This window comes from Protopterus annectens, chromosome 6.part0 (assembly GCF_019279795.1).
Source record: "Protopterus annectens isolate FY-2018-M chromosome 6.part0, PAN1.0, whole genome shotgun sequence".
Lineage (NCBI taxonomy): Eukaryota > Metazoa > Chordata > Ceratodontiformes > Protopteridae > Protopterus > Protopterus annectens.
Genome location: NC_056737.1, coordinates 125805847 through 125828465, shown reverse-complemented (window position 1 = coordinate 125828465; position 22619 = coordinate 125805847).

Genomic DNA, 22619 nt, shown 5'->3' with positions numbered 1-22619 from the left:
GGATTTCACAGGCATCAGCATCAAGGGTACTGCACCAGTTGCTGAATGCCATGTCAGCACATGTTGGTGATCATGTATATTTCCAGAATTCCCGTGAGGTATTGGCCAGCAATATGCATCTCTTCCAGCAAATAGCGGAATACCCTGAGGTAGTGGGTGCAATTGATTGCATGCACATACACATCAAAGCACGAGCTGGTGAGTGGGGTAGGGCCTACATGAACCGCAAGGGCTTCCACTCCATCAACTACCAGGTCGTATGTGATGCCCAGGGCATAATACTGAATGTGTGTGCTGGCTGCCCTGGAAGCTACCATGATTCCCATATCTGGCATCTGTCACAGCTGTACCAGACATTTGCAAATGGGGACATCCCTGACGGTCACATAGTGGGGGATGCTGGATACGCACCCATCAGAAATGCACACACACCTGAACAAGAACTCCATAATGAGGCACACACACAAACACGAAATGTAATCGAGCGTGTGTTTGGGATGCTCAAGTCATGGTTCCAGTGCCTGGACACATCTGGTGGAGCCTTGCAGTACTCACCAACTACATGTACCCAAATTGTTATGGTATGTGCCATGCTACACAATATGATCCTGAGAAAACAGCTGCAGCAGGAACAGCATGGGACAGGGCCAAACAGCCCCCCACCATTGCCAAGGCCTGCACAGGCACATCGTGACTCAGAGGAGAAACAACCTGAGCCTGCCATAGTAGGCAGAAGGAGGTGTGCCCAGTATGCCTTGTCCTTGCAAAGAGGCAATGCATAGCACATACACTGGCTCAGTAGGAACACTGGAAATGATACCTCTCACTGACTTGCACATAAAATAAAAGGGATGCCTAACTTGACACTACCTGTTTCCAAACATTTATGGGGAGTGTAGTATGTGCATCCAACATAGGCAGCCCTGCAGCACCACCTGAGGCATGATTGCCATGTTTTAAGCAATATAAAGCAGTGCTAAGCAGCTTTTACCAATATCTAGTATATGTAAACAAAATTGTTCGTGCAATGTTGGCCAAGGTTGAGCAAAGTCAGTTAAACATGCTCATATCTGCTTTACTGTACCATGCTCATATCTGCTTTACTGTACCTTAAGCAGTCTGGTCTGGCCAGCATGAAAATAAACATCAGTGAAAGGGCTTGAACCCAGGATACTGGGTTCTATAGTCACAGTACTGAACCACTAAGCCATGATAGCAGACACAGCAGGACAATTGTACACTAATGCAAACACAAAGTAATGCTGTATCATGCCCCTAATGAGCCAAATAGATAACTTCACCCACATGCCTATGCAGACAGAGAACATCAGGCCAGGCATTGTGATGTGGGTTGTGTAGGCTATGAAGTCGCAAGCTAATATATGTGAGAATGGATGCTAAGACCTGTAGTACACTAGTATGCCTCAAGCCAGTTTGATAGGCAACAGTACAGACTGTAATGGTGTCCTGTACATAGCAGTGCAGGCACAGCAAATGTGTATAAGTGTCACGTGAAACCCACATCCTATGTACACCCACAGTAACAATCCGGTGTACCCATGGTTAGAAATGTACAAAGAATAGCTGTCCCCCCTGTATGTAGAAATGTTGATAGGTCTATGCAAAGTGTCGCATGAAAGCCCTGCAGGCACAGCATGATCCCTGTTGATCTATGACACAAAGGTAAACCCTGCTGTAAAAATTCACCTTGATTTACCATACACATATGGTATAAATGTGTATACTGTGCATGCTCACACACTCCAACAAATGTAGTGGATTTCATTCTTTATCACACTGAAAGGTCATACTAGGCATGCTTACACACTTAGGCTAAATACGGATGTGATGATAAGGGATCTGTGGACAAATGTGTATAGTCATCTCTACTTCCAGAAACACATTCACAAGGTGGTCTGAAAATCTTGCTATGTGTACACACAAACTACCAAGGTCTGTGCATGTAGGTCAAAGGAGGTTGCCACTACTCGGCAGTCATCAGACCTGTCAGAGACTACCACAACACACTTGTGAGGAATCTGACTAGGCACGTTCAGCAACTAGAAAGAGCAATGAAGAACCTTAACAAGAGGATTACTGGCCTCAAATAGTTGCCCCATGCAACAAGAATGAATGTAACCCAAGCTGTACTCAGTTGGATACTGTCTACACATGAGATCTCTGCCCAACAGACAGGTCCATGTCATGGTTACACTCAGATCTGTTCTGAGTTACTGGTCAATGGCACTAAATGTACAGAGGCAACTGATATTGGCAACATCCTGGCAGATAGGATCAGTGTTAACTTTACCCCCTTCTCACCCATGAAAGAGCACATGTCTATAATGGAAGACTGCAAAGTTGCTGTCATCACAGCTGCACAGGTAAAAAACACTCTCCAAAGCCAGTGTCACAGCAGCCATGGGACTAGATAACTTCCCAGGCTGTGTAGTATCTACTTCCTTGAAGTAAACATTAACATGGAAGTTATGTGGCTACTGAAGTTTCCAGAGGACTGCAAACTAGGAGCCATCAATGTAAACACTAAAGATGTGGACATCTTACAAAAGGGCCTCACTGAGACAGATGGCTGTTGTCCAAGCCATGGGCTGTAGCTTAATGCAAAAAGGTGCATTATCATCACCTTTGTTAAAATCTCTGTAGCCAAGAACTACAACAAAGGTGGTAGCATAACTCACACTTTAAGTGTGACAAGAGACCCTGGGTCATGGGTGAACAGTGGATACAACTATGATAAGCAAATTCTGACAGTAGTCAGGAAACCCTCTTATGTGGCACACCTCATCACAAAATGTGTCTCATGCAGAATAAAAAAGGACATTGTTCCCCTCTACTCACCACTCACTAGACCTATAAAAGAGTACAACACCACTGTTGCTATGTACCTCACAAGACAACTACAACTGGAAAGCCAGCAGCAATACCTCACAAAGAGCATTAGTGGCCTGAAATACATGCCATACACAGACCATCGTAAAATGCTCCATCCGTACTCCATTGCATATCGCCTACTCAGAGGTGTTCACTGCGTAACATCCAAAGCTATGTCAAACATGCAGCTGCTGGATATGATCCATGTAAAACACTCACAGTCACCCTGACCTTTCTACCCAAAACCTTGAGTGAAATACAAAAGGAAGTGGTGTAGCCATTTACCTTATGGATATCCACACCTCCAGGTAACTGCCACATCATGAGGCCTTGAAGACCATGCAAGTGCAACTAACATTGGGCAAAGCTGCCCATCAGATTGTAGCCTGCTATAGATCATGTACCTTGTCTCAGGAACCTCACTCAGTATTCTGGAGAACAATGGGAAATATAAAGGTCCTATCAAACATCATTATATGAGGAGATTACAACTACCCAAACAATAAGTGGGTGAATTACTCGTACACAACATCCTTTGCCCAATGTGTCCTAGAGTTAAGAAACTCTAACACCCTGGAACAGCTGGTCAGCACGCCCACTAGAGGTGACAACATACTGGACATGATCATCACCAACATGGGGTACCAGTGTTCCACAACAGAGATAAACCCCTCACTGGTAATATCAGATTATTAAGTAATCACACCGGACATCCACATCCCACCCCCACACCCAGTCAATGAAACCATTGTGAAGACATTTTCAAAAGCAAACTGCACACTTCCCAAGACCAAAATGGAAAGTTCCAAAGCCCTCTTGCTATAGGATAATGGTATACAGTCTGCCAAATCATTTACAAGTGCATCCTATGAGCATCTACAGGGATGCATGGATTCATGGATTGAGACATCACAAATAAAACCAAGATGCACTCCTCCAAAAATAAGAAAACAATCTGGTGGTCGTTGCCCATAAATAAGCTAGACAACAGAAGGAGGAAACTAACACCTGATAGAGCCAACTTCACTAAAGGAAAGGCATCACTGATCATTATTAGGATGAAACAATGATCGCTCATAAAATAATCCAAGCACAGTTTCTAAAGACAAATTGCCAAGGAATGTAAGAATAACAACCACAAAGCCTTCTGTAGTGATATCAGACATGTAGGTGTCAACTTCCAAATATGCTGTCAGCTACTGAAAAAAGTAATGACATACACCAAACCAACTTTCATTGCCCACACCCAGGAGGACAAGTGCAGTGTAAATCCCCCCCATCACCCCCAAAAGGGCCTGTGTCTATCACAGAAGGATGCAGAGACACAGACGTCACAGACATGCAGGTAAAGACAGCCCTCACCAAAGCTAAGAACATAGCATCAATGTGACTGTAAGTTATCCCAGGCTGAGTCTTACACTAGCCCCACAAGGAACTACACCCTCACCTACATTCACTGTCCAGACTCAAGCATATCACAGGCTATGTACCCAAAGAATGGCATACACTAACAGTCATCCAGCTCCACAAAGGCTGTGACAAACCAGAACCTGGAAACCATTGCCCAACATGTGTACTCAGCCTGGTCTACAGAGCTATTGAGCAAATCGTCATGGAACCCATACACTGAGGCATTGGAGATCTCCAGACACTGGACTCTACACAATTTTGCCTTGTTAAAGGCATAGCCTGACTCCCAAACCTAGTTGACTTTTTTAAAACAGTTACCATGAACATAGATGGAGGTGAAAGTAGCCCACACAGCCCACCTGGACCTCCCTAAGGGCTTACCACACCATTCCCCACTCCATTATCATGGACAAGTGTACCAGCTTGAACATGAACAGCTATGTCACAGGATGGGTGGCCAAATGGCTCACAGATCAAACACACATGTTCATAGTTGCGGGTGCCATGTCCAACTCTAAGCCAGTCACAAATGGCATCACACAGGTCTTGGTGCTGGGACCCCACCTGTTCAGTCGATACTGCTCAGAGGTACAGGCAAGCATGGCAGGTGTAAGGCTGAGCAGATCTGCAGATGACTGGAAACTGTGGTCCATAATTGACTGTACAGCTGACACAGACATCCTCCAGAAGTGTCTTAAAGAGACAGATACCTGGTGTCAAGACAATGCCCTCAAGCTGAATGGCAAAGAATGCATAGTCATCCCCTTTGGGTAATAGAAAGTGCACACAAATTACCACATAGGTGGTAATCCAGCATGTATGGAGAAAGTAATTATGGCCCTGGGGACACAGGTAGATAGTAAACTCACCTTTGATGATCACATGGCCAAAGTGCTTAGACATTCCTTCAATGTAGGCCATCTAATGTCACCTAATGTAACACACTTCGTATAGTCTGATGATGTCACCATCCTACAAATATACCTGTGGAAAAGAAAACTCCCAGTGAAATGTATAGTATGTCATGTTAATGCATACTCCTCTAGTATAATTAATTAGTTAGGTAGGGATTTGAATCCTGCACTGAGCAATTGTGTGTGTTCTCCTTGGGAAGGAACAACCTTTGAGTAGAGTAGTGAAACACCTCAAAAGTGGTAATGTAACCTTTGTCAAGTCTGATGATGTCACCATCCTACAAATATACCTGTGGAAAAGAAAGCTGCCAGTAATCCATGTAGCGCATCGTGTTAATACTTACTTCTCTAGTACGCTGAAGTAGTTAGGTAGGGGTTTGAATCCTGCACTGGCCAGCTCTGTGTGTGTTTTCCTTGGAAAGGAGCAATCATTTAGGAGAGTAGTGAAACACCTCAAAAGTGGTAATCTAACCTTTGTCAACTCTGATGATGTCAGCATCCTACAAATATACCTGTGGAAAATGCAACTCCCAATAATCTGTTTAGCACATCATGTTAATGCATGCTCCTTTAGTATCATGAAGTAGTTAGGTATGGGGTTTGAATCCTGCACTGAGCAACTGTGTGTGTGTTTTCACCTTGGGAAGGAACAACCTTTTAGGAGAGTAGTGAAACACCTCAAAAGTGGTACTCTAACCTTTGTCAAGTCTGATTATGTCACCATCCTACAAATATTCCTGAGGAAATAAATACTCCCAGTAATCCGTATAGCATGTCATGTTAATGCGTACTCCTTAAGTATCATGAAGTAATTAGGTAGGGGCTTGAATCCTGTGTTGTGGGTTTTGCTTTTACCACTGTATGACATATCAGTATGCATTGCACATGTGAGCTAGCTGTGTGTCACATACATATCTGTACATGTTACCTCAATGATTGCATATGTGGGAACCCTGCTTTCTCCAAGAACACAGCTGTCATCCTTGCCAAACTGTGTGCTGCTTCCCAGACCTTAGGTCACATCTGTATGCTTGTGACAAGGCCAGCCACTGCAGTGATCCCTGGCCTAGGTCATCTGTGTCACACAAAGTCATTACGATTCCTATTGGAATGTGTGAGTGAGGGTCTATGGCCGAGGTATATGTCAGACCTGTTCAAACACAGCAAAGTCTGTCCATGATGACTATTCATAGATGTAGAACAAACTGTGGATATGTATGCAGACCCCTTATTGCTTATGTGATCCACCAAGGGATTCCAAAATACCTTTGGAAATGTGATTAATAAAGGAGAGATGACATAACACTTGGTTGCATGTACACATTGGTACCTGTTCATCATGCTGGTGGCTACCATGCTGGTGGCTACTACCTATGTGGTACTGTGGGGATAATATGTTCCTTAAAGGTGGATGACTATGCTTAGTTTGGATTATAGCTTTACAGCATGGGTTTGACAACAGGCATCTGTCTGTATGATACCCTTGTGGAGTATGTGTGTGTCATCTGGAGAATGCATTATAGGCCACAGTATGCATTACCAGACATGGACGGACATATCCCTACTGTGATTGCTTGTACCTAAGAGAGCTATATGGCAAACAGGAGTGGTCTCAGTAATGGGTGCCGGTGAATACCAGTGGTTACTGTCATTGTATAGTACCTGAAGGATCCAAAAGTTGCTGTTTGTCCTACATCTGTGTGTCGGTTGTCAAGACATCATCTAACAATTGGTTATGGTCAGGCTGTTGAAGTGCTGTATACCACCAGAATGCAAAACAATGACAGATAGTAACAGTATCATCCACAGCACAGTGTCAAACCATGTCATACACACATGTGTAGTCAGGTTCCGGAATGTGTGTAGTACAATGCATACTGGCCACCAATAGAAACTATGGAGTGTTACTGTGTAATACAGAGCATGTCACCCTGGCCATGTGTCCACTATGCACGTACATGCAGACAGTGCACCTCCACCATGTTCACAACTGTACACCTGCAAATCTGTGCTACACACATCCCACACATACTGTCCACTCTCTAACACATGCTCCCAGTACTGCACACATCAGCCAAGAGGCATGTGGCCGGACAATACACAATTGGAACCAACACTGGTGTAAACAACACTACAATGACAATAATCGCTTTAATGCATCTTGCCTGCTCAGCTACACCTTCAAGCATATCATTACACTCTACAGCTGACAACATGCTAACATTGCTATACTGCTATATAGACACCCTGTGCATCAGCACCATGGTAGCCTGTTCCTGCATCGATGTTACAGATGACAGAAGGCAGCACAGGTTTCATCATATGCACAAGGTGTGTTGTTGGTTCACCAGAGGCCTACAGTGAGCCATCCAATTGACATGTGTGTGTGTGTGTGTGTGTGTGTGTGTGTGTGTGTGTGTGTGTGTGTGTGTGTGTGTGTGTGTGTGTGTGTGTGAGAGGCAAGAATACTGGAATGGGCCAGTGTTGTTGTAATGTGTGTGGTTATGTGTTAGCCCTAGGTGTCTGGAGTATGTGTGTGTGTGTGTCTGCATGCACACAGTTCCACCATGTGGCTGCCATATATGGGTATTTGTGGGACAGCCACAGACTGTACCTGCAAGGCATTACAGATCACCATCTCTGGCAATGGATATAGTACCTGTGCCTGGCAGGAGTGCTACTGACACTATCAGGTACTAAGCCAGACTGGGTACTATCCCCAGATGTGGATGGATGTACACTGGACACAGGTCCCTACTGGGACTGTCCAGAGCCATGTGCATGTGGTCTTCTAGGACATTCTATGGACAGCCCACCCCCAACATTGCTGGGGCTGGTACTGGCACTACTGGAGCTGCTGTGGCTTAAGGGAATTATGCGGCGACTGCCAGCTGCTGATGTTGCTGGCATACGTCCACGTAGACGTCTCAACCATCCCGCACTGTCCTGACACATGGAAATGACATTGTGGAGGATATCTAATGTCTCTCCCTAACGTCTATCAGTGACCTTAGTGTAATGTCAGATGGCACCTGCAAGGTCACAGATACTGTAAATGACGGCGGTGTTATGGGCCCTGTTTACCCTCAGTCTCTGTCTGGTGTACTATTCCATACATGCCTGTGCCTCCATGACAGCCTGGAACATGCGTGACATTGTCAGACCTGTGGCACATTTGCCAGGGGCATGATGAGCAGCAGTGCTCCTACGAGAACCCCTGGACATCTGCCTATGTGGTACCTTTCCAGACATCTGGGTATAGCTGCTGTGTTGGGATGCATGTGCCATGGATACCACACTGTCCTGGCCAATGCCAACAGTACGATGTCCCTCAGCTATGGGCATTGGTTATGGATGTATTGGCAGTATGACTGTATGCATGGATGGGGTGGACAGCTGTATACTGTCGATTGGTGGTCCAACGACAGACCTTGGCAAACACGCCTGTACCTCAACACACCTATCTTCATTATCACTATGTGGCTCACTGACATCTGTTTCCCTGCTGCAGTGAACCAGCCCTAACACAGCACCTGTGGGAGGGAGATAGGAAACACACTTTACGACCTGTACATGACGTCGGCACACATGCACACAAGCACGCATGCACACATGAACACATGAACACATGAACACATGCACACATGAACACATGAACACATGAACACATGAACACATGCACACATGCACACATGCACACATGCACACAAATACACTCCTCACTACAGCAGATACCCACACACACCACCAGCAATCCAAAACATACTTAATAGTGGTTGAAGGTGGGTTACAGTATCACAAGGCAAACAGTCATATCACACATGTCAGCATGCAGAAAGTTTGTTGCTCAAGACCATGCAGTGCGAGTGTAGACAGCCCGTGTTAATAACAGTATACATGGCTTTGATGCATGTGTGTTGTTGTTCAGTGATTGGCCTCACCCTGGAACATAATGTGTACATGGACACAACATTGTTGTGCAAGTATTAAAAGGTCTGCAATGTCCTGTGCACCATCACTCACAGGTATACATACCATGGCTGGATGTGTATCTATGTGTCACATAGATATCCATTTCTGATTACAGTGTCTGTATCTGCAGCAGATAATTATGGACACAGGTTTAGCGCATGCATGCTATGCATACACACAAGATGAGTGGTGCATGTATACGTGATGGAATCCCATTGCTCAACATGGCCATTGTACAGTGGGTATGGTGAGTGTAGGACATATTGTAGACATGCCAGTGCCAGCCATGACATGGCATGCTACAACGTGACTGCAACATTAAACATCACATATACCCAGTGTGTGTCATGTGACCTATACACTCAATAGCATTACAAGACATATATGTGTCACTTTGTACAAATGGTGATTGCTATGCATATTGTGTATAGGTGCATATGTTTGCACACACACAACATTGAGGTGCATAGCAATGACTACTATATGTAGTACTGTGGTCACTGTAACTGGATGGGGTGTAGTACCATGAGCCATCATCATCATGCATCATGTGGTTACTCAAGGCTACTAATGTGTGCCAGACTGCCACCTAGGATGCTGTACCTGAACTGCAGTACTGTGGCTACAGTCACAATTACACAGCCACTTGTTACATGGGTTTGTAAGGTGCCCAATAGGGAGCATTGACTGACATGAATGTGTTATGTGTTGAAGAGTGTCGCACAGCCCAATGATAGCTTTCTACCCCTCAGGTATATTATGTGTGCTGTGTGGATGACATGTGGGATACTGAAGTGTGACCTTACAGCAGGTGTCTGGATATGCTATGTGTAGCATGTTAAGGTGCACTGCGTATGACAAAGTTGTGTATGTTGTGTACATGTGTATCAACTATGCCTGTCCAATGTCCAGTATGGTGTTGCCACAATTGTGTGTGATGCTCTGTGTATTGCATATGATTGAGGCAGCTACTGTCATTACTGAGATGTGCATAGTCTCACAGCAAACATGCACAGCATGCATTTTGCATAGGTGTGTTACATGTACATGGCCTACACCTCACCTATGACATGCACATTTCATTAGCAATATTAAAATTATAACACACTCACCAGCATCGACCGGCTGCCTTGTTGTCACACCAGAAGTACCTACAAGAATATGAGACAGTTTGTCAGTGGCCATAACTGTGCCATTGCTACTGCGAGTTTGCTAAACTACAGTAGTACAACAGTCGACAGTCACAGGCGTACAGATTATATTCAAAATATCAGTATTGCACAACACTATGCAGCACAACTGTTAAACACACAGTGCACATGTCACATATACATAATCTACCAATACAGGTAACATGAGTCTACAGATAGGTCATGTTAACTGCACGCTCCATGGCAACATGCTGGGTGGCTCCGGCCTCCTTGATGACACATGTAAGTTGCTGTTCCTGTGGTTGGCCAGGAGCCACCATGCTTAGGAGCAGCTCCTCCACTCTGGTGAGGGGGGGATAAATGGCAACACCACCACCTGTGGCAAGCTGTTGTCAATGGATATCAGATGCATGCCACCGGACATGTCTAATTAAATCACTGCAGTGATGGCGTACCTACTCATATGTCCGGTTATGCAGACCTATGTCATTTACCTGATGAACGAGATCTTGCCACAGTGCAGTCCTCTCATGCTGGTCCTGGCTGGTTCTAGAGAACAGCAGGGTGTAGTGCTGCACCAGGCTGTTGTGTATTTCAACTTTCTCTGCAGCTGTATAACACGGATTTCTTTGGTGGGACATGCCACTGGAAGACAATTAAACAAGATGTGTGAGCAAGTCATGTGGCACACTTAACATCCTAAAGTACAGATATCAATTACCTGCCATATTTTGCATCTGATTGGTTGTCAGAGGATACACATGTTCAATAGAACATATTAGTGCTCAGGCCACAACTGGCTATCAGTGCCTGCCATGCTCTATATATCAAACCATGTTCTGCACAGCAGCAAAGAGAAGCCAGTATGTAATACTATACACCAGTACATGGCACACTGTATGTGACACAATGCACCACCTAGCCACAGGATGTATATATCAAGCTAATGCATAAATAAAGATGTCATCCGTTGCAATGAATGTAAAGTATAGTTACAGTATTACCAGTATACCACAGTAGTTGTTGATGCCAACCCCCTGCCTAACATATGTGCACAGTTGTTAATATAGGTGGCATACTGCTGTACTAGAATATACATGTTGCTAGATACACATGTATACTCTGTAACACAGATATGATTGAAAGCATGGTACAGGCATAATTACACACACATCAGACATACATACAACACACAAATGTATGCCAACCCAGATGGGCTTTTCCTGTGTACCATACAGTACTGTGTGTCACTACTTACAAAACCTTATGCCTGAGGTATGTAATCTGTGAGGACTGCAGGGAACACACAAAACAATGTTTCCAAGCAATGTGAACATACACCATACTGTACTGTTTAGGCCTACAGCTTCAGGTAGTACTACAGCTCATATGGGAGTTGGATTCACCAGCAGTACCACTCACAAAGCATACATGTATTGCTTTAGCCTACAATGGGCCACCACAGTCAACAACAAGGGACTACGTCACACCGTATGCCATACGACTTTTTCTGCCTAGCAATAACATACACATCTTTTGCTGGGATTACAGCTAGGACACAAACTACCATGACAGAAACAATTTCACACTAAGCTATCACACCTTTACAGACCTTGCACACATTCACCAACACAGTCACCATCACACTCAGTCAACCTCACATAGCAATTATTGCACTAAGTACATGTGTGTGTGCATCGTGTCATAGGTAGGTAATACGCTATTGGCCCTAGGGCCTACAGCAGCCTAGCCATACGCTACCCTGGCCTTTGACACACATGTAATTTAATTTCACTTGACCCTGTCAACCAGAGCCACAAAGGTGATTCACGGAGTGTATTTCCTATCTCCCAACCAATCATCAGGAGTATTTATGACAACTGCTAATGAGGAGCTTTGTTTGCTATTGATAGGTGGTTTGTTCCAGAGTATGGCATGTCTCTGAGTTAGGACTCTATCCTTCCAACATGTGCTGTTTAGCAAGCTGACAAGGTTTAGGGCCCTAGATCGTATATCTGGGAGGGATTGTAATATGTTTACGTGGAGGATGTCCAACAGCTATGGGTGTGACATAGCTCTGTATGTTAGGCAGAGGTCACCTCTGGGTAGGCAGTATGCAACACAGTGTAGCTGTGGTTTTGTGAGTCGGTCTGCATAGGGCATCTGTTTGAGGCCGGTATTACTCTTTGTGAAGTATGTCTGTGGCCTTTCCAGTTGCTGTAGTTGTCATGTGAGGTACATACCACATGGGGCATTGTACTCGATAATGGGTAGTAAGTGTGATGAGTAGAGGGGAACACTGATCTATATTTCCCTCGATGACACACCTTTTGTGATGACGTGTACCACGTAGACAGAGTACATGACTAGTGTGACACTGTGATTATCAAAGGGAGGCTACTCCCCACCTGTGTCCCATGTTCCCTTATCGCATCTTTGGTGTTAGGTAGACTACCACCTATGTGGTAGCTAATGGGTACTGTGTTTTGGCAAGAAGGGACGGCACTGCATTGTCAACACTGAGCTTCAGTCCATACCTTGGTCACCAGGCACCTGTCGCAGTAAGTACGCCCCATGTCCCTCTCTCTCTCTACATATCTATATATATATATATATATATATATATATATATATATATATATATATATATATTTAAATATATATATATATATATATATATATATATATATATGTATATATATATATATATGTACACACACATACATATAAACATCCATTGCTGTACATATAGATGTACATATAGGCACATATACAGTCCACTTTTCATGGTGGGAATATCAATTATGTGACAGTTGTGAGATATACAGTTATGTAATAATATTACACAGTGTTGTGCAGACTGCATTGAAGGTGTCCTCAGCCCATGTAGCTTTAGCAGGCCTCACTGGCTGCAACACTGCAAAACTGACAGAACATACCCACAGCATTTAACCACCACATGTCATATACCAGCACTGCATGCTGTTTTCTTTGCCACACACTACAACCTACATAGAAATATGCACATAACAACCTTCAACAATATATATATATATATATATATATATATATATATATATATATATATATATATATATATATATATATATATACACCCTTCACAAACAGTTGCAGTATGTCCCTTGCCCTATGCACATGTACAGATACATATAGATAAGTACTGCTGCCACATATGGATGATTCACACTATGTAGAGTGCTCTTCAAAAATATCTACTACATGCCAGCAAATACATATGTGTTACATACCTTTCCTATGTATTTCTCTGTTCCATTTGTTTTTAAAGGAAATATTTTTTTTTTTGGTTTGGGTTTCCTCTGTCTGTTGATGTTGCTCTTTCTTTTTCTGTGTCTCTCTGTTTCTGTCTCTTTGTCTGTGTCTGTGTCTGTGTCTCTGTCTCTCTCTCTCGCTATCTCTCTCTGTTGCTGCAATGAGATTTTTGCATGTGTGGACAGCAAATACAGCCTGCTTTTCTAGGTATCTGCACATGTGCATGTGATGGCCTCTGCACCAATTGGTGCCCACCATTTACTAATTGCATGCAGCCTGCTGTGTGGTAATTGCAGTACTCACTGACATAGCAGCCCACTGCTATAAAATGCTAAGTTAGGTAGGCGTAGCCCTTTCAGCTTACCAAAGTGGGGCCTATGCTTGTTTGCTGTGGACACCGTTGTGTCAGTCAGAAGGTTGGTATACTTCTTATATCTGAAGCTAGGGTTGTATGCAATGATTTGCATGTTGTACTCAAACCTGAATGTTGCTGCTTCTAGTACACACTTGTCAGTGTAGAATTTTACTCATTCCTCCAAATGCTTACACAAGATAAATGGGAGTATGCAGTGTCTTTTCTAATTAGACAATTAACTGCCATACAAAAGTAGTTATTGCAATGTATTCTTCTGGCACATGAACTGTTTGTGAACTACTATACTGTAAATATTAATTAACTCACTTCTGAACAGTTTGTTGTTTATTTATGTTGACATTAGCACAGGCTGCTCAAGACAACTGGACAAATTTCAGTACTGAGTATGCCTACCTGCATCCTTGGTAGAGCCTGAATACACAGGTATATTTTTCTTTTGGGTAGGGGTGCAGAAGTACAGAGAGCATTACATATTATTGTGTGATGTTTATCATGCTGAACATACAGGGTTGCTGTGTACCTGTTAGTCTATCAAGGCAAGTAGTCTGTCTGCGTAGCTCCCACCTGTGGACATATCCAGATGGTATCCAGAGGTTAGCCTATTATTCTTTGTCTGTGCACCACACCCGTCTTTTGTGCACTGGAACAATGGCATTGTCACAGTTGGTTGCTACCAGTAGATGGCTACATACTTTGATATTTCTGTGTTGTACTCCTACATAAGGGTATGCTTATGGGACTCATTCCAAAGCTATTTGCAGTGTGTGTAACAGCAGAAAAGCTGAAATGCCTGTGTGTTTCTGCTTCTGCCAGGCCTCTGTTACATTCAGGTATATATTTGAACAGCCTCAGGGAAAGGTACATATAAGTGAGGTACACCTGTAATATATTACAGACATTAAGTTGAGACTGTGAGAGTATCAGAGCATACTTATTAATACACCTTTTCTGACGTGCAAGCAGTGTGTACTCTTACTTATTTACATTATTCATTAAGTGTAATTCCCCACTTTTTTGCCTAACGTCAGTATCTTTCAGAGGGATTCCGAGGGACTCAGCTAACATTTGTTTACAAATCAGAGACATCCCTAAAAAGCAGTCACAGTTGGGAAGTATGGCCTCTGCCCTATTCAAATATGCCAGTGTTTGTCCTGCTCTGATACTGTGTGGAGTTTGTAAAGTGCTACTGTAACATTATTTCCTGCTAGAATGGCTGGTTCTCTTTTCACAGTCATGTCATGCAATTCCACAACAACTGCTGGTAAAGATCCACAGAACAAGATTTGTGTTATGGCATTCCTATTTTCCCTTTACATTCACTCATTGTAATGCATGATATATTTATTACAGCACCAACTTGTTGTATGTCTACTGTGGTTTAGTGGTACTTCATGCAGTGTAGTGTGTCCAAGATCCGGGGTTCGCGACTGACCAAGGTGTTTTATTTTGCTGCTCAGCAGAACAAGGGCCCTGCCATGCAGAGTGACTAAGGCACTTTAACGCAGTTGTAAGCAGGTTTACGTGAAGCTTAGCAATACTTAGCTAAGAGCACACATGCACACACTCACTCAAACCTGCTAACTACTGCTTAAAAGTGCTTACTCCCGCTAATCCCCGCGCTAATTTCTTTGAAAGAAAAGAAAATGGGGAGATAGGAAAGTGCTGAAAAAGGGGGCACAAAGAGGGAAAGACAGTAGGGAAACCAGTTTGGGATGTGCAGGATGGGTGTAGGGAAGGTCCATAGCTGCCCATTTCTTTACCAGCATCAGCTGTGCATATGTTAGACATTTGGAGTGAAATTTGAAACCTTCCACCCTGAGAGAGGGGTGAGGACAACAAAGTATGTTGTACTGCCAATTATAATTATCAGTTTACATGTCCAGCGGACATGTGTGCGAAATGGGCAGCTATGTATGGGGTGTAATTTTTTTGTGGGAACAGATTGCCCTTTTTTTTTTCAGGTGAGAGTGGAATGTGAGGTAGAGGAAGTAGGTATATTTGGGGGGGAGGTAGGTTGGGGAGGTAAACAGACAAGACAAACAAGATGCATACAGGGGCATAATATGACACATGGGGTGGGTGAACACAGTTGACGGGGAAGGATGTTTGGAAATCGCAAGCCCATGTGCCCACAGATGGCAACAGTGGAACTGAGATCCCCACCCATGGGCAGTCACCACTGCACCTTCACAGCCCGGAGGTTGGCTGTGCTGGGGGCTGTGTAGGAGGGGCAGGCTCACCCATCAGTTGCGCCACTTTTGCCTCAAGCTGGCGTAGGGGATCAGTGACTGAATGCTGGATCTCCCTACACACCACAGCCTGGACCCTTCAGAGGGTGACAGGTTGCCCTTCTCTGCCCATGCTTGCACTGGGGGACAAGCCCCATCCCCTGCAGTGCTTCCACCCAAAGATGGCACAGAACCAACAGAGGAGGGGAACCCGGGCTGGGCACCGGACCTGCTGGTGCAGGTGCAATCGCCAGCTGAGGAGGTACAGGTGGGTTCGCTGGGACCAGCCTTCCCATACGTTCTGTGTTTAGGTGTGTTTATCCACAAAATGAAGCAGCTTTTCAGGCAAAAAAATAAAGCCCTGAGCAGGGCAAGCTTAGAAACTTGTGAAAAAAACCCACAGATGGCTCAGCACACTTCAGTTCACTTTATTCCACAGAAACACAGCACATTAACGCTCCACCATACATTTTCGTTTTAAACATCACTTCCTCAGATGTGGGCTGTTCAAACTACTAGTGCTTTTATACCATTCACTTAATTACATTGATTAGGTTAATGAATTAATTGAAAGGTTAATTTAGTTTAAAACCAAAAACTTTTCTTGTTGCATCTCTCTGTGTTACCAGAATTAAAACACATTTAATGTTACAATGTTTGATGAATAAACATGTAGAAATAAAAATATGTTTTAAACAAAATCCTTAAACACTTGACTAAAAAGAATAAATTATAAAGTTAAAATACTATTAAAAACACATTTAGTAAGACGCAATGGTTAAAATTACCAACTTGAATATTTGCTTTAAATGAACTTGATCCTCCATCTAGTGGATGATTCATGAAATTGCAGGTATTATAAAAATTGCATTGTAAACCAAAGGCAAATTGTATAGCCTCACTCAGTTAAAAGAATGGGCCGGATTCACGAAACCTCCGTGTAAGACTTAATATGTCTTACTCGGAGGTTGCAGTTGAACGGTATGATGTCAGCATGCCATGCATATTCATGAGGGCATGCTGAATCATACCCAAGTCTAACACTGTCCGTGTAGGAAAGTAGGGGGCGTGTCCGATTGCCGAGTACAGCAAAAGGACAAGAACCCAGAAGAGTCAGAGTCCTGAAAGTAAACACCCACGAGCGAGTCCGCTGAAATGTCAAGGAACACAACACCACACATCCCCACAGACTAAACCCTACTGAAAATATGTAAAATGTAAAAATAGCAGTTTCCTTTTTTTTTTCGTAACTTCCAAAATGTTTGCCTGCATTTGCGCTCGTTTGCGAGGGTATGCCCTTCGCTCAACCACAGTTAGCAGATATGACATTGAAAAGCATATAAGATCTACATATGCAAGTTAAGCAAAGTAGCAATAGCGTAGCGGTACAGACGTCACCCAAAGAATAGGTAGTCATGGTTTGAGCCCCACAACATCCCCCTCCATTTTTCTTTAAAGAAGTATGAAACAATTCCCCGATATATATAAATTTAATTTAAGTAAAATGTAATGAAATGGCCCATGTATTTCTGAACAAAACCTATATTATGTATATATAAAAATGATCATAATTGCCCATAGCTGAACAGTGCTTTAACAAGCTTAATATGAGTGCCCGTAGCTGAGCAGCACTTTAACAAGCTTAATATGAGTGCCCGTAGCTGAGCAGCACTTTAACAAGCTTAATATGAGTGCCCGTAGCTGAGCAGTGCTTTAACAAGCTTAATATGAGTGCCCATAGCTGAGCAGTGCTTAACAAGCTTAATATGAGTGCCCGTAGCTGAGCAGCGCTTTAACAAGCTCAGTATGAGTGCCTGTAGCTGGGCAGCACTTTACCCAGCTTAATATGAGTGCTTATGGCTAAATAGCACATTACACAGTGTAAGCCATTTGCGTGGAGCTGCGCAGCACGCCAACCAGCTTACCATCAGGCAACATTGGGCAAGCTGTAGCAAAGTCGCCTTTACACAGACACACCTACTAGCCTGTCTAGACAGTAGTAAAATAAAAAAGCAATGGCAAGGATCAAACCCGGGATACTGTGCACCATAGTCAAAGTACTCAGTCAATAAGCCATGACAGTAATACTGAGAAATACAGTATTACCATACATATAGGAATGAATGAAAATATAACCATGACAAAGCAGGTTTGCTGTAAGCAAAGAAATATCCAAAATGGCCAATCACAGATAAGTGCGGGAAAACCTGCATACATAAGCCCCATAGGCGGGAAAACACACTATAACTGATTGTGGTACCCATTTGCAGTCAGGATGGAAGGTGCAGGAGAGGGAAATCACTTTAGAGCACAAAGGTGGGGTGTTGAGGAGTCAAAATATATGGTTTGGCTCCTAGTCCATGATCATGAAGCGCAGATGACTGCAAACTGGGCGCCATAGTCGAAAACACATCTGACACAGATATCCTTCAGAAGGGCCTCACAGAAATGGATAACTGGTGCCAGAGCCATGGCCTAAAGTTAAACGCCAAGAAATGCATAGTCATACCCTTCGGGAAAAACAAGGTTACCCCTAGCTACCATATAGGTGGCAATCCACTGAGCACAGAAGAAGTTATCAGGGATCTGGGGACCCAGGTTAACAGTAATCTTTCGTTTGACACTCACGTTGCTAAAGTAGTTAGGAAGACCTTCTACATTGCCCACCTGATCATGAAGGGATTCACATCTAGATCAAGGGAGGTCATCGTCCCCCTGTACTCATCACTCATTAGTCCAATGATTGAGTACAATGCCCCATTCGGAATGTATCTGACCCGACACCTGCAGCAGCTGGAAAGGCCCCATAAGTTCCTCACCAAAAGGATAAAGGGTCTCAAAAATATGTCTTATGCTGCCCGACTGAAAGAACTCCAGCTCTATTCAGTCACATACCGCTTGCTCAGAGGTGACCTGTGCCTGACATACAAGGTCATGTCAAACCCAGATTTGATGAATATGCTTCACCTCAAAAAATCTAGATCCCTCAGAACCACAAGGGCGGGAGACTTAAACCTTGACACGGTTATTAATAGAACGTGCTGGAGGGACAGATTCATCACCCAGAGACTCCCTATGCTGTGGAACAAAATCCCGGTACATGTGAGGCAGAGCACCTCGCTGGCCTTGTTCAAGAGGAATCTTGACCAATGGATGGGAGATTGCAAATATACCCCATGGATTACTTCAGTGTCACTGCTTGACAGAGGCACAGCAAAATAATAGGCATAGTTTTCTTCAAACTAAAGGGGTGGCGAAAGCCACATAACTATGGGCTAGGCTTATAAATGCCCCTGGGCAGATAGCCTAGTATGAACCTATGAACCTATGAACCTATGAACTCATGCAGGGCCAGGTTCAAAGGGGAGCGTATAAGGCAGAGGTGTGGAACTGGATGGCACATGATCTCACCAGTGCCACAGGCATTCCGAGGACTGTTGAACAGGTCCATCACCACCATGCAGACCTGAAGCAACGAAAGGAGGACCAACTGAACCGATGGGTCCAGGAGCCCCGCCAAATGCCCAAATGCCCCACTACTGAGTAAGTAACCATGTAATTAAGTATGTAAGAAATGCTAGCCTAGCCTATAGTATGGATAGGTATGTTACAATATTGCTTCATTTATATTACAGCTGCAGGTGTTCGTTCCGCGAATCGGCAAGCCTATACTGATAGGCTGGCAAGGTTGTGCCACCAGGCAGGTTAGTAATTATTCTGCTGGTATTGTTATAGAATATAAGGGGGACAGCTTATAAAAGAGCTCAGTGTTGTAACCAGTAATAAAGGTGAAATAAGCGTAGAAGAAAGATTTTGCTAGTATTGTAAGATTAGATAAGTGATGTAGCATGGAAAAGAGTATTGCAATCCAGTAATAAAGATTAAACAAGTCTCAAATAGAGTTTCCACCTGTATTGTAATATCAGACAACTACTTCAGCCTGAAAATGAGTGTTGTAATCAATCAACAAAGGATAGACAACTGTCGAATACATCCTTGTAAATTCTGCCATATGAAATAAGTGAGTCAACTGGAAAGGATTGTTGTAACCCAGTAATAAATGTTAATAAAGCCTAGAATTAAGTACTATCCTGAAATGTAAATATAAAATAAGTGAGAGAATGTGAGAAAGAGAGTTTGAAGCTACCAAGAAATCTGTAATAAGTCTGGAATAAAGGTATATTGCATTCACTACATAATGAAATGAATGAGACAGCCACAACCAAAGAGTGAAATGTCTTTAATAAAGTACAGAAACTGGACTGTGTCCATCCCACAATTTGGATATGTTGCTGTACCCTTGCATTATGGAGATAGTATGGTTGTATGAAATGCTGAACATCCACAGTTGTCTACACCCATATAAATCAAATGTAGCAGGATGCTTTACCTGAACACAGCCAGATACGAACATATATGAATAAGAATGGAATGTATATTAATGTAGCAGTAACATCCCCATCACCAACATTCCTACGGTTACATGCAGGAAACTGTACTAATACATGTAGGGGATATATTTCTGCATCTACTAGGAATGTACAGTATATGTATAGGTAGTATACGTTGTTAATGTAATATTTCTCCACCCTACCCTATTTTCACAAATTATGCCATTCCACACCAAACTGGGTATGTGTATTCACAATTAATTCCCATGGACATTTGTCCTGTTGGTTTATACATATCTGCATGTACGTTGATGCATGTGCCCTGTTCACATATCCAAACCTGATGGCCTGCTGCCACCAATCAACCCTGCATGCTGTTGGAATGTCCACTGTTGTTCTAAATATGCATGTGTTATGCTTGCTGCTCAATGTTCGGAATTCATGTGTGTTTGGTTAATGGGAATACTGATGCATGCTGTTACAACTAATTTTGAATGGTGCTATTTGTTACTAATCCAAAATACCATAAAATACTGCTAAACATAGGACAACAGGGAAGGTGGGTTCCAGCGGACCCACCTCTCCCAACTCAGCTGGCAAGTGCACCTGGCACCAGTGCCCAGGCTGGGTCCTCCTCCTCCGGTGGCCCTGTGCCACCTTTGGGTGGAAGCACTGCAGGGGATGGGGCTCATCCCCCCTCTGCAAGCGTGGCCAGAGGAGACCCTCCACTCACCCTCCATAGGGTCCGGTCTGTGGAGCGTAGTGAGATCAGGCATTCTTTGACTGATCCCCTATGCCAGCTTGAGGTGAGAGTGGTGTAACTCACAGGTGTGCCTGCCTGTCCTATCCAGCCCCCAGCACAGCCCCAGCCTTGGCTGTGAATGTGCAGTGGTAACTGCCTATGGGTGGGGATCTCAGTTCCACTGTTGCCATCTGTGGGCTCATGGGCTTGCGATATCCAAACATCCGTCCCCATCAATTGTGTTTACCCCCACATGTGTCATACTCCGCCCTTGTATGCATCCTGTTTTTCTTGTCTGTTAACCTCCCCAACCTACCTCCCAATGTATACCTACTTCCTGTACCTCACATTCCACTCTCACCTGAAAAAAAAATAAAAAAGGGCACTCTGTTCCCACAAAAAAATTATGCCCCATACATAGCTGCCCATTTCGCATTCATATCTGCTGGACATGTAAACTGATAATTACAATTGGCTGTACAACATATTTTGTTGTCCTCACCCCTCTCTCAGGGGTGGAAGTTGTCAAATCCCACTCTAAATTTCTAACATATGCACAGCTGTTGCTGGTAAAGAATTGGGCAGCTATGGGCCTTCCCTACATCCTTCCTGCTCATCCTGAGCTTGTTTTCCTACTGTTCTACCCTTTTTGTGCCCCCTTTTTCACCACTTTCCTATTTCCCCATCTTCTTTTCGTTAAAAGAAAATAACGTGGGTGTTAGCGGGAGTAAGCACTTTTAAGCAGTAGTCAGCGGGTGTGCGCTTGTGTGCGCTTATCTAAGTGTAGATAAGCGTAGCTAAGCATCACGCAAACTCGCGCAAACACACTTACAACTGCTTAAAAGTGCCTTAGTCACTCTGTATGACAAGGCCTGTAGTCTGCTCATCAGCAAAAGAAAATACCCCTGTCAGTCTTGAACCCAGAACCTTGGAAACACTAGACTGCATGAATTTCCACTCAGCCACAGCAGATATACAAGAACCTGGTGCTGAAAGAAATATATTATGAAATACAAGCAGTGAATGTAAAGGGAAAATAGGAAGGCCATTACACAAAGCTTGTTCTGTGTATCTTTACTGGCAATTCTTGTGGAATTGCATTACATTAGTGTGATAAGAGAAACAACCATGCTAGTAGGTAATAATGTTACAGTAGCACCTTACAAACCCCACACAGTATCAGAGCAGGATAAACTCCGCCATATTTGAATAGGTAAGAGGCCAGACCTCCCAACTGTGACTGATTTACAGG